Here is a 12,120-nt window from a genome sequence, read left to right on the forward strand (position 1 = left end):
AGGCAGGTCAATTAGTGATCAAATATAGAGTCACTTCTGTCAGGTGGAGTCTACCAAGAGGTCAGTCCTCACATTGATGTTCCACATAACTCTCAAACTGAAGTTCCTAAAATATAATTATGGGAGAGGCAATGGGACTATGTCTATAGCCCATAAGATGCTGGCTATGGAGTCAGCAAATCCCACCCCAGATACATAATAGCTATGTGGTCCTGAGTAAATCTTTCTGGGGTTCAGTTTCTTCATCTGTAAAATGACAAGGTTGCCTTTGACCCTAAGATTCCTTCAAGCTCTAAATCAGCCTTTCCTCAAAAATCTTCAGTGGCTCTGTTGGGCCATCATTCAGTGGTCTTCACTTTGTTCTTGCCACTGGACTCTGATGGTTCTGGAGGAAAGAGTGAGACTAAGAACTGCACAGCACTTAGATTCAAAGCACTTGAAAATCAATTCCTCACCATCTTGATGCCATGAGTTCTCTCTTTTCTATATAGAGCTTTTCATTTACAAGATATATTCATGGGTAATTTTTTTCAGCATTGACAATTGCCAAACCTTTTGTTCCAATTTTTCCCCTTCTTCCCCCTACCCCCTCCCCCAGATGGCAGGTTGACCAATACATGTTAAATACGTTAAAGTATATGCTAAATACACTATATGTATACATATCCACACAGTTGCTTTGCTGCACAAGAAGAATCAGACTTTGAAATAATGAACAATTAACCTGTGAAGGAAATCAAAAATGCAAGTGGACCAAAACAGAAGGATTGGAAATGCTATGTAGTGGTTCACACTCATTTCCATGGGTTCTCTCAAAGGTCGAACAATAACGATGGTTTTCTGTTGCTTTTAGGATAAAATACAAAATCCTTAGCCTAGGATTTCAAGCCCCCAATCTGGACCCTCTTTTACCTTCCAACTTCCATTTCCTATTTCACCAAACTCCATGTATCTTTCATCTTAGTTAAATGGCTCTTCCTGCTCTTGCCTATTCCCAGCCTTCCTCTCTTGCCTTTCACTTTTGTGCATGTACTTTTTCCTATCAGAAATCTACTCCCTCTTCACCTCTATCTCACTGAATTTCTAGTTTCCTTCAAGGCACCTCTAGAATTCCCAGCTTCCTTCTCAGGGAAGATTCAGCTCAATCATTATCCCTATATAACAATTTCTTTGATCACTTCTCCATTTATTAAACCTGTCTCTTTGTATTTTTATATTACTTACTTACAACTACATGTTTCCTTCATGCCTAACCCAGAAGAATGTAAGCTTTTTGAGGGAAACACTGTTTCCCTTTTTGACCTTTGCATCCCTAGCCTTATCATGGTGTCCAACACAGAGGATTATGAGACCATAAATATAAGGTAAGGACCTCAGAGGCCATCTAATCCAACTCCCTCATTTTACAGATGAGAAAATGGAGGCGAGTCTATAAAGGTTACGACTTGACCAAAGTGATAAGAGCAGTAAGTGGCAAAGATAGAATTTGCATCCAGATCCTCCAATTCCAAATCTGGAGAATTCTCTCCATTGTCTCTCATCTCTATCGTTAAAAGACACTTAACAAATTTTTGTTCAATTGAATTAATTGAAAGGAATGAAATACATCAGAAACCAAAGTCAATCTAGGTAGTCCTCATCTATTCCTCCACCCCTAGCATCCCAGTGAGGTGAATTTTTCAGGCAGATGGCAAGGGGAGAATATAACTGCACAGGCAAAGGACTTTGCTGATACCCTGGCAATGTCAGAAAAAGCTAAGGAGGTTGGAAGGACCTCCAGGAGTTGAATAGGATGGGATATATGGACAGATTGTGACCTCTCTCTTTGGAGAAAACAACCACATGGATGAGATCACAGATTCAGTGATGTATTTGAGTACTTGTTGACAACACTTTTCCTGATCTGTGCTAAAATCAATCAAACTGTCTTCTCTGCCCCTCACAGCAAGTACTCTATCTCTCCTTTCTGTCCTTCTGCATCAGCTGTCTCCCCATCATGCACTGTACTTCCAATTCTTCTTAAAAAAAAAACTTTCAACAAAAACTCTTTCCTGATCCCTCCCCCAACTTCTAGTGCCCTTTTCCCCAAACTACCTTGTATTACTTACTGTGTGGCCCTGGACACGTCAGTTAACTCAGCTTGCCTCAGTTTCCTCATCTGCAAAATGAACTGCAAAAGGAAATGGCAGGTCACTTAGTATCTTTGCCAAGATAACTCCAAATGGAATCAAAGATCAATCATGACTAAAGAATATCTGAACAACATTTATCTTTATACTACCTATACTTACATATATAGTAGCTGTCTTAAGACATGTAATTAATTGGAATGATTTCATCTGCATCTGGCATATTACTGGACATATAGTCGGAGCTTAATAAATACTTACTTGTATATGTATTAAGTGATCAGAGGATGGGGGGAAAGGCTGAGTAAATTGTCCAAAATGCCCAAAGCAAATCCTGCTAGAGCTGGGGAAGAGATCTGGTTCCCGTGACTCTTGGTTGTATGTCTCCAGTATGCAGCCCGGCTGCCTTTTGTCTTCTCATTTTAATGAGATTTTAATTTTCTCTCATTAGAAGAGAAAGAAAACAGCTCAGCATTTAAGTCAGAGAAGAGATGGCAACTTTAGGCTATGAAAGAAAAAGGGGTTGGGGATGAAGAGTGCTTTTCTATTACCAGCAGTTGCGTGTTTCCCACTTGCCCAGGACCTAATTCTACAAGGATTGAGATTTATGTTATTGATTATTAAGAAAACTGTGCTGGGTCATCTGAAAATACAGTGTGGTCTGCCCCTGATGCTGAGGGGTTCTGGTTTAGCTTTGGAGGTCCTCAAGGACATTTGTGACACCTGCTCAAAACCTTCTCCATCCCTGTGGTAACCTTAGCAACAGGGGAGGGACAGCCTGTGGTTATTTTTGCTGACATCTTGTCAGATTGACAAAGATGTTTACATTTGTCTGGTGACGTGGGACAAGGAGGAATATTGTGAAACCCTCTCACTGATGGCTTAACCTTGTTCCTTTCCTTTTTTTTTTTTTTTTTTTTTTTTTAAATCTCCTGCTCTCACTCAATTCCCACCTCCTGTTTGGAATTCCCAAAAATGGAGTCTGTACTCTACTGATTGGGCACAGTGAAGAGAAATCCGGGCCTAAGTTTGAATTCCACTTCAGATACTTATCAGCTGATTGAATGAACAACTTGTTTTTACCTTTTCAGGACCTCCATTTTCTCATCTATAAAATGGGGGCAATGAAGGTGCTTCCCTGTCAAGGTCATTATGAGCATCCAGCGAACACTAAAAGTTGCAAAATTTCTTGGCAATCAAACCACTTTCTAAATATAAGTTATTATAATATGTTTAATCAAGCTCAAACCCAGTGCTTCCTAAACTCTAGTAACACATTTATCTGGACTCCTCAAATATTTGACCTAAACATCTACTCCTTGCTTTCTCTCTTTTTGCCAAACTGTGATTTAATTGTTGTAGAAAACCCCAAATTTGGAAACAAACTCCATCAATACAGATTTGTCCTCCCCTCTAGAATGGGTGTTGTGTAATATGGCCTAAGAGATCTGGACCTGGAAAAATAATTTGCCCAGGGTCATAATAGGAGGTACCACATGAAAGGTGGGATCTGAGTGAGTGTTCAAGATTGGTTTTTCATACAATATAACATGTTGTCTCTGTCATGTAATTTGGAAGGGGTTTGTGTGAGAGAAAGACAAATAGACAGAGACAGACAGAGAAACAAAGAGAGAGACAGAGATTGGATCTTAAAACTGGAAATGACCTCCATGGGTATCCAACTCAACTCTAATCTATAGTATGAATGTGTATCTTCTGAATGTATATCTTCTTAGACCAGTTTCTGCAGTCATCACACATTAAAAAACACATTAAACCAAGCCCATAATTGCTATTAAATCACAGAGTTTTGGACCAACTGCTAGCAATGTTCCTAAAGTGATCATGTCACTTCCCTACTCAATAGTGAACTTCGATAATTCCCTATTTTCCATACAGCATCAGCTATAAACTTTTATTTTGGGGCATTTAAAACTTCTCACAACCTGGGTGCAACCTATCTCTCCAGCCTTATTATCCAAAGATCATTTATTAAATACTTACTATCATCCGGGCACATGCCAGACGTGGAAATACAAATAATAGAACAATCCCAACTCTCAAAGGGTTTATAGTCCACTCACAATGACCCTCTTACTTTGCCACACATACAACACTCTTCTATCTCCAAGTCTTTGTACAGGCTGCTCCCCATGCCTAGCATCTACTTTGTCCTTACTTCTTAGAATCCTGAGTTTCCTTCAAGCTCAGCTCAGTCTATATTACCTTCATGAGATCTCTCTGTCTCTCTCTGTCTCTCTCTATCTTTCTGTCTGTCTCTCTGTTTCTCTGTCTCTGTCTCTCTGTCTGTCTCTCTCGTTCAGTCAGTAATTATTTTTTAAGCACTTACTACATGCTTGACACTATGCAAAGTGCTAAGAATATGAATACAAGCTGAAATATGGTCCCCTCCTTCAAGGAGATTGCATTCTAATGGAGAAAAAAAGGACTCCTAAAGAGAACTTGAAACATAGACCACTGCAATAGTCTAGTCCAGCAGTGGAGAGGGCCTGAACTGAGGTAGCTGGGTGAGGAAGATCAAAGGTCACATGTGAAAACTGTATGGAGCAATGGCTAGATCCAGAATGTCTGGGATGAGGGAGAGTGAGGAGTCCAGCATGACTCCAAGTTGATACAACTGAGAGAGTGGAAGAATTGTCGTATCTTTGATAGAAATGGAAACAGTGAGGGAGAGCTGGATGGCACAGCATCATCAGAATGCACCTGAAATAATCCAAGGTAATTTTAGGGAGGAGATAATAACAGCTGGGAGAAGAGATTCTCTCTCTCTCTCTCTCTCTCTCTCTCTCTCTCTCTCTCTCTCTCTCTCTCTCTCTCTCTCTCTCTCTCTCTCTCTCTCTCTCTCTCTCTTTCTCTCCCTTCCTCCCTCCCTTCCTCCCTCCTTCTCTCCCTCCCTCTTTCTCTCTCTGTCTCTCCCTTTCTCTCTCTGTCTCTCTCTTTCTCTCTCTGTCTCTCTCTGGTCTTTCTCTGTCTGTCTGTCTCTGTCTCTGTCTGTCTGTCTCTCTGGCTTTTGCCCTTTCCTTCTCCCCTCTAATACCTTCCTCACTTGTTTGGGGAGTAACCAATGAGGAAACGCCTTCTCCCTAAAAAGGTCTCCACTTCCCTTGCAATTTTCAGTCTCAGAAAGCCACCTGGAGGGGTTAAGTAACTTGCTTAAGGAATCATGCCCAAGATATATCAGAGGCAAGAACCTAAGTCTTCCTTACTTTGAGACTAGTTCTCTACCCACCGCACCATGCTACTGCTTTGATTCTAGTTATTTGGGTTTGTATCTTATTTCCTTAAAGAAAATACAAAGTTCTGAGGGACAGAGTCTGTCTCATCTACATGATCTCTCTCATATAATACTTCAGAACTATAAAGTTCCAGGATACATTGATATAATCACTCCCCTGGCCTACACTGATCCCAATCCCTCTTCAACTCATCATGGAAGTCTGCAAACACTATTGGGTACGCCAAGCTCATCCCCATATGGTCCACCTGGTCCTGAACCTCTCTAAATTCACATGTACTGGTCCTTGGACAAAATCCTCAGCCCAGAGTCTAACACCTTTCCAGATTGGAAGGACCTGTCCTTTGAAGCACCCCCTGACCCAGACTTAGGAGCCATCTAGAACCTACCCTTATGCCAAAATGGGCCACCAGAGTAGAAGTCTCTTAGAGATTACCTGTAATAACTTCTCCCTAAATATTTATTGAATTCATTTGTTGACTAAGCTCGCTTTCTTGGGTCTAACTACATTTCCTCTTGCAGCAAACTGTAACATCTGGGGGAGTATCATCATTAAGTCTTCCCATGCTCCAAGGGAATAATTGTTGCTATTTAGCCTTAATATTCTTTTTTTTTTTAACTTACTAAGACGTTCATAGGTTCTAAAGAAGTCGGGCCTCCCAAGGAAACCCCCCAAATGATCATGAAGTTCTCTAACAAAATCTTTCTTGTTTCTGTCTGCCTTTGTATACAAGCATTTACTTAATTCAGTTCCTGGAACAGAATACAAGCTTAACAAAGGCTTGTTGACTGTCTGATTACAGGATAGTGCACTCTGGAATAAGTAAGCCCTAATGGAATTAAAGCATTTTTGATTATGGGTAATAATAACAGGCATTTCCATAATGTCTTTGGGTTTGCAAAGTGTTTTAAATAAGAAAATGGCTTTAGAGCTCAAAGGGACTTTCAAAGTCATGGAATGGAATTCAATGTCATCCTTTTACAGATGAATAAATTGAGGTTCAGGGAGGTTGTGAACTTGTTCAAGGTCAAGACAATAAATAGCTTGGACAAGATTTGAATCCAGGCAGGACTTCCTGATGCTCTGCCCAGAACTATTTCCCATTATGCCATGCTAAGGCCAAATAGATGGCAAGTATCTGGAGCATAATTCAAACTCAGATGAAAAGGGAGCATGCAAAGAAAATTAGCCCCCAAAATTACCAAGAGTCCACGGTCCAATGGCCAGCATGTCACAATTATAATAAGAAAGATATGGGTTCAAGTCCTGCCCTGATACTTGTTAGCTGTACAAGTTCTTTATGACCTCAATTTCTTCCAGGAACACTGTATCTATGATCCTATAACTTCCAAGTATAATGCAAGAATTTCCAAAAGTTTTAGTGGCAGTTGAAGCTTTTTGTTGTTTTTCAGTGTTTCAGTCATGTTGTACCCCTACTTGGGATTTTCTCGGCAAAGATACTGGATAGATTTGCCATTTCCTTCTCTAGATCATTTGTCAGACAAGGAAACAGAGGCAAGTAGGATTAAGGAACTTGCCCAAAGTCACACAGCTAATCTATGTCTGAGGGTGGATTTGAACTCAGGAAGAAGAATCTTTCGGACTCCATCCTGGCACTCTACTATACTACCTGGCTGCCCCTTTTAAGGCTATTATAGCTTAATATTTAAGCCATAATAAACAATGTTAATATTTCATCTAAAATACCATAAAATAGCACTAAGGGTTTTGGAACATCCTATATAGTGAAAGCCCCAAAGTTCAAGAGACCAGTCCCTGATAGTCTACAGTTCTGGCAGAGTAACATCTGGTCAGATGGCAAATGGGCAATAACATATTCTGAATTTGAATCAAAGGGCCAGAAGAGGAGCAGAAATTGGTTATAAGATGACAGAGGAACTCCCTTAGTGGTATAACACTTCATCCTCACAATAAAAGCTAATACACTAAATCCCTTTTCTGAAAGAGCTGTTTCTGTGTGTGTGTCTCTTTCTGTCTCTGTGTGTCTCTATCTGTGTCGCTGTGCCTCTGTCTCTCAGTCTCTGTGTGCCTCTCTGTGTGTCTCTCTTTGTCTCTGTTTCTGTCTCTGTTTGTATTTCTGTCTCTCTGTGTGTGTCTGTCTGTCTGATGAGGTTAGTGGCATTGAAGAGAATTGTAGGAATCCCCCTTTTGGTCACCACAGGTCCTTTGTGAAAGAATTCATGAACCCAAAATATTGAATGGCAAAAGGGAAATTTATTGTTGGATGAGAAGTCAGCTTTGCTAGGAAGACTGACTTCTGAGTGGCAAAGTCCTATTAGGGAAATGGAGGCTGGCACTGAGAAGAGAAAGTCTTCTCAGCGGGCAGGAGTCCTGGCAGGCAGTATGCCCTACTCCAGACTTCTGCAAGGATCAGGAGTTTAGAAATATCCTTTAATAGGAAAATCTGAGGTCCCCAGGCCTAGATATTTATGAATATCAGGCCCAGAGCTCCAATTGAATGGAAATCACTTTTAAGGCTTCCGGAATGAGAATCAGGCTATCAATGTGTGAGGAAGGATTTGCCTTAGGAAAGGCCAGCCAGGAGGATATGCTCTTTCTCATAGACTCTCTGGAGTCAGGGAGGCCAGAAATCAAAGGGACAGAATTTCAGAGATTTAATTTTACAGATCAAAAGGGGACAGTTGTTTTACAGGGTTTACCGGCATTATGTCTGTCTTCATCTCTGTGTGTCTCTATCTGTCTTTCTCGGTCTCTGTCTCTGAATATGTCTGTGTGTGTGTGTCTTTTCTCTCTGTCTCTGTCTCTCTCTGTCTCTATCTCTGTATCTCTCTCTTTCTCTGTGTGTGTGTGTCTCTCTTCCTCTGTCTCTGAGTCTGTCTCTCTCAATCTCTCTCCCTCTCTCCCTTCTTCTCCCTTTCCTTGCCTCTCCTTCTCTCTCTGTCTCTGTTTTTTCTCTGTGTCTCTCATCTCTCTGTCTCTGTCTCTCTCTCTTTCTCTCTCTCTCTCTGCTGAACCCTACCTGAATCCAGGTGAGCTGCTTGATTCAAAAGTTCTCCAATCTCACACACCCCCATCAGAAAGGTGGGGGTTCAAAGGTCACAGGGGTGAGACCCAAATTCTCTCTGCAGAAATCCTTCCAGCCTCAGAGGGTCAGCACCTACGGGCTCTCAGGCATTCCTGAAGACTTTAGGGAAATTTGGTGATTCTGCCCCCACCAAACTGCATCCCTGGAGGAAAAGAAGAGATTGGAAAGCTTTAGCAAGTCAGCCCCACTTCTATTACAGTTTCCTTATTCATTGCTTCGCAAATGAGTTGCAAGAATTTGCCCTGGAGACAAGGGGATGCAAATACAAACTACCCAGAATGGTAATAACATAAACTGTTATGAAACAATGCAAACCAGTTGGGCCCCCCATAGAGAAATAATCCCCAAGCTCCTTTCCGGAATTGTCTTTATGGAAATTTCTTTAAAATTTGCCATTATTAAAACTGAGTAGCAATTATTTCACTCTTTGGTTCACCAGTTATGAAAAAAATTAATTGTTTTCTTCCCTGTTTCCTATTGTAGGTTTTCTTCTTCTTTTCCTCCCCTTTTTCTTCTTGCTTTCCCCAAGAAACAATACAAACCCAGTTGGGTTTGGAGCCTGTGTTGACGGCACCAGGTGGGGAGGCGGAAGGACCTGTGAACATTAGCACAGATGTGGCCTTTGGAGGTAGAAGTAGTTAAGTGAGTGGTAGAAGCAGATGCGCCCACAGCTAACAAGTCGCCTGTAGCCAGCCAAAGCTATTAAGGTATGTTGACATAACATTTGCAAGCTTCACATGGGGCCATCATTGTAAATTAGATATAATATTGATCAGTCAGTTCACAATCAGGGCCAGAAGAAAATTGGACACAGAGTTCTTAGTGAAAATTGGCTCACAGGCTTCTGCCATCTAATTAACATAGAACAGAAAATCTAGGGCCTGCCTGGCTGACCTCATGGGGCAGGACCGCTTCCCCGGTCCCCAGGGCCATCTGGGAAGCTACAGCAATGTGCACTGAGGTTCCCTTTTCTCTCCCAGAAAAAAAAGAAAAAAAGAACTCCTGTTTCTGGGCTTAGGCTAAGGGAGAGAGAAGGGGTGAAAGGCTTGTCAGGGAAGAAATGGCCACCTAAGTGAAGGGTGCCTCATTCCTAATCATTATATCTAAGAGCATACGACCTTTGGGTTCATGCTCTGTACCTAGCTTGGTTTTTTGAAACAAAGGAACCGTTTGCTTTCAGTAACAAGAATGAGCCTGGGAGACAGCATTAAAAATTGCTCCAGCAAGCTGTCCAGGTGCCAGGGTAGAATTACCCTGCAGGTTCCTTCTACAGGCAAAAAGAAAGATCCACTCTAAAGGGGCAGCAAGAAAATGCCATCCCAGTTGCAAGTCTGTATGTCTGTCTCTGTTTTTCTGTCTCTCTCTCTCATCACTCTGTCCCTGTCTCTGTCCTCTCCATCTCTTTCTCTCTGTCTCTGTCTCTGTTTCTCTTTGTCTGTGTCTGTCTCTCTGTATCTCCATCTCTGTCTCTCTCTGTCTCTGTCTTTTTGTTGTCTCTGTCTCTTCATCGCTTTCACTCTGTCTCTATCTCTCTGTTTCTCTCCATCTCTGTTTCTCTGTCTGTCTCTGTGTGTGTCTCCTGGAAACCAGATGCAAGAAGAAATGCTGTGTTTTTTTTTAATTATTATTATAGCTTCTTATTTACCAGATACATGCATGGGTAATTTTTCAGCATTGACAGTTGCAAAACCTTTTGTTCCAATTTTCCCTGCCTTCCTCCCACCCCCTTCCTGAGATGGCAGGTTGATCAATACGTGTTAAATATGGTAAAGTATATGTTAAATACAATATATGTATACATGTCCATACAGTTGTTTTGCTGTACAAGAAGAATCAGACTTTAAAATAATGTGCAATTAGCCTATGAAGGAAATAAAAATGCAGGTGGACAAAAACAGAGGGACTGAAAATGCTATGTTGTGGTTCACACTCATTTCCCAGAGTTCTTTCTCTGGGTGTAGCTGTTTCTGTTCATTATTGAACAAATGGAACTGATTTGGTTCATCTCATTGTTGAAGAGAGGGCCACTTCCATCAGAATTGTTCATCATATAGTATTGTTGAAGTATATAATGATCTCCTGGTCCTGCTCACTTCATTCAGCATCAGTTCATGTAAGTCTCTCCAGGCCTCTCTAAAGTCATCTTGCTGGTCATTTCTTACAGAACAATAATATTCCATAATATTCATATACTACAATTTATTCAGCCAATTGGAGAATTGATGGGCATCCATTAATTTTCCAGTTTCTAGCCACTACAAAGAGGGCTGCCACAAACATTTTGGCACATACAGGTCCCTTTTCCATCTTTAGTATTTCTTTGAGACATAAGTCCAGTAATAACCCTGCTGGATCAAAGGATGTGCACAGTTGGATAATTTTTTGAGCATAGTTCCAAATTGCTCTCCAGAATGGCTGGATGTATTCACAATTCCACCAACAATGTATCAGTGTCCCTGTTTTCCCACATCCCTTCCAACATTCAGCATTATCTTTTCCTGTCATCCTAGCCAATCTGACAGGTGTGTAGTGGTATCTCAGAATTGTCTTAATTTACATTTCTCTGATTAATAATGACTTGGAGCATCTTTTCATATAGCTAGAAATAGTTCCAATTTCTTCATCTGAAAATTATCCTTTGACCATTTACCAATTAGAGAATGGCTTGATTTCTTATAAATTAGAGTCAGTTCTCAATATATTTTGGAAATGAGGCCTTTATCAGAACCTTTGATTGTAAAAATGCTTTTCCAGTTTATTGCTTCCCTTCTAATTTTGTCTGCATTAGTTTTGTTTGTACAAAAACTTTTCAATTTGATATAATCAAAATTTTCTATTTGTGATCAATAATGATGTCTAGTTCTTCTTTGGTCACAAATTCCTTCCTGCTCCACAGGCCTGAGAGGTAAACTATCCTATGTTCTTCTAATTTATTTATTCTTTATGCCTAAATCATGACCCATTTTGACCTTATCTTAGTGTTAAGTGTGGGTCAATTTCCAATTTTCCCAGCAGCTTTTGTCAAACAGTGAGTTCTTATCCCAAAAGCTGGGGTCTTTGGGTTTGTCAAACACTAGATAATTAAGGTTATTTACTATTTTGTCTTTTGAATCTAACCTATTCCACTGATCAACTAGTCTATTTCTTAGCCATTCCAAATGGATTTGATGACAGCTGTTTTATAATATAGTTTTAGATCTGGTACAGCTAGGACACCAAGAAGAAATACTGTTAAGGAAAATTTATTAATTGATCATGGGGATTCATAAGCATAGACAGAACATTCCCAGATCTTTGCCTCACCCCCATCCAAACCATGAATCTTCTCAGCAACATTCCTAGCAAAGATTTATCCAACTTCTGTAGGGTTATTTAAGTAGTTTAGTGGTAAAAGCTTGAAGCCAGAAAAACTGGGTTTCAATCTTGCCTCCAAGCAATGACCACCAAGCATTTATTAAGTACCTAGTATATGCTGTTGGACTGTGGACAGAGATAAAAAATGAAACAATCATTTGCTCTCAAATAGCTTGAACCTGTGAAGTGAATACACTGCTGGGACTGGCATCTGGAAGACCTGTATTCTACTTTACTTGTGTGATCTTGAGCACCTCATTTAATCTTTTTCTGTCTCAGTTTTTTCAACTGTAAACTAGTACCTTCCTTTCTG

The 12,120-nt window shown here is 40.6% G+C and overlaps 1 long non-coding RNA gene across 1 annotated transcript in view; it reads right to left on the minus strand.

Annotated features, from left to right (window-relative positions):
* Window positions 1-1,384: 1,384 nt before the first annotated feature.
* LOC141543145 (uncharacterized) overlaps window positions 1,385-12,120 on the minus strand; it is a 62,659-nt gene continuing 51,923 nt past the window's right edge. Inside the window, exons 2-3 of the long non-coding RNA XR_012482350.1 lie at window positions 8,388-8,595; window positions 1,385-2,170 (exon numbers count right to left, since the gene is read on the minus strand). This is a non-coding gene — a long non-coding RNA (uncharacterized LOC141543145). The remainder of the gene's footprint in view (window positions 2,171-8,387; window positions 8,596-12,120) is intronic.

The sequence above is a fragment of the Sminthopsis crassicaudata genome, chromosome 5, assembly GCF_048593235.1.
Source record: "Sminthopsis crassicaudata isolate SCR6 chromosome 5, ASM4859323v1, whole genome shotgun sequence".
Classification (NCBI taxonomy): domain Eukaryota; kingdom Metazoa; phylum Chordata; class Mammalia; order Dasyuromorphia; family Dasyuridae; genus Sminthopsis; species Sminthopsis crassicaudata.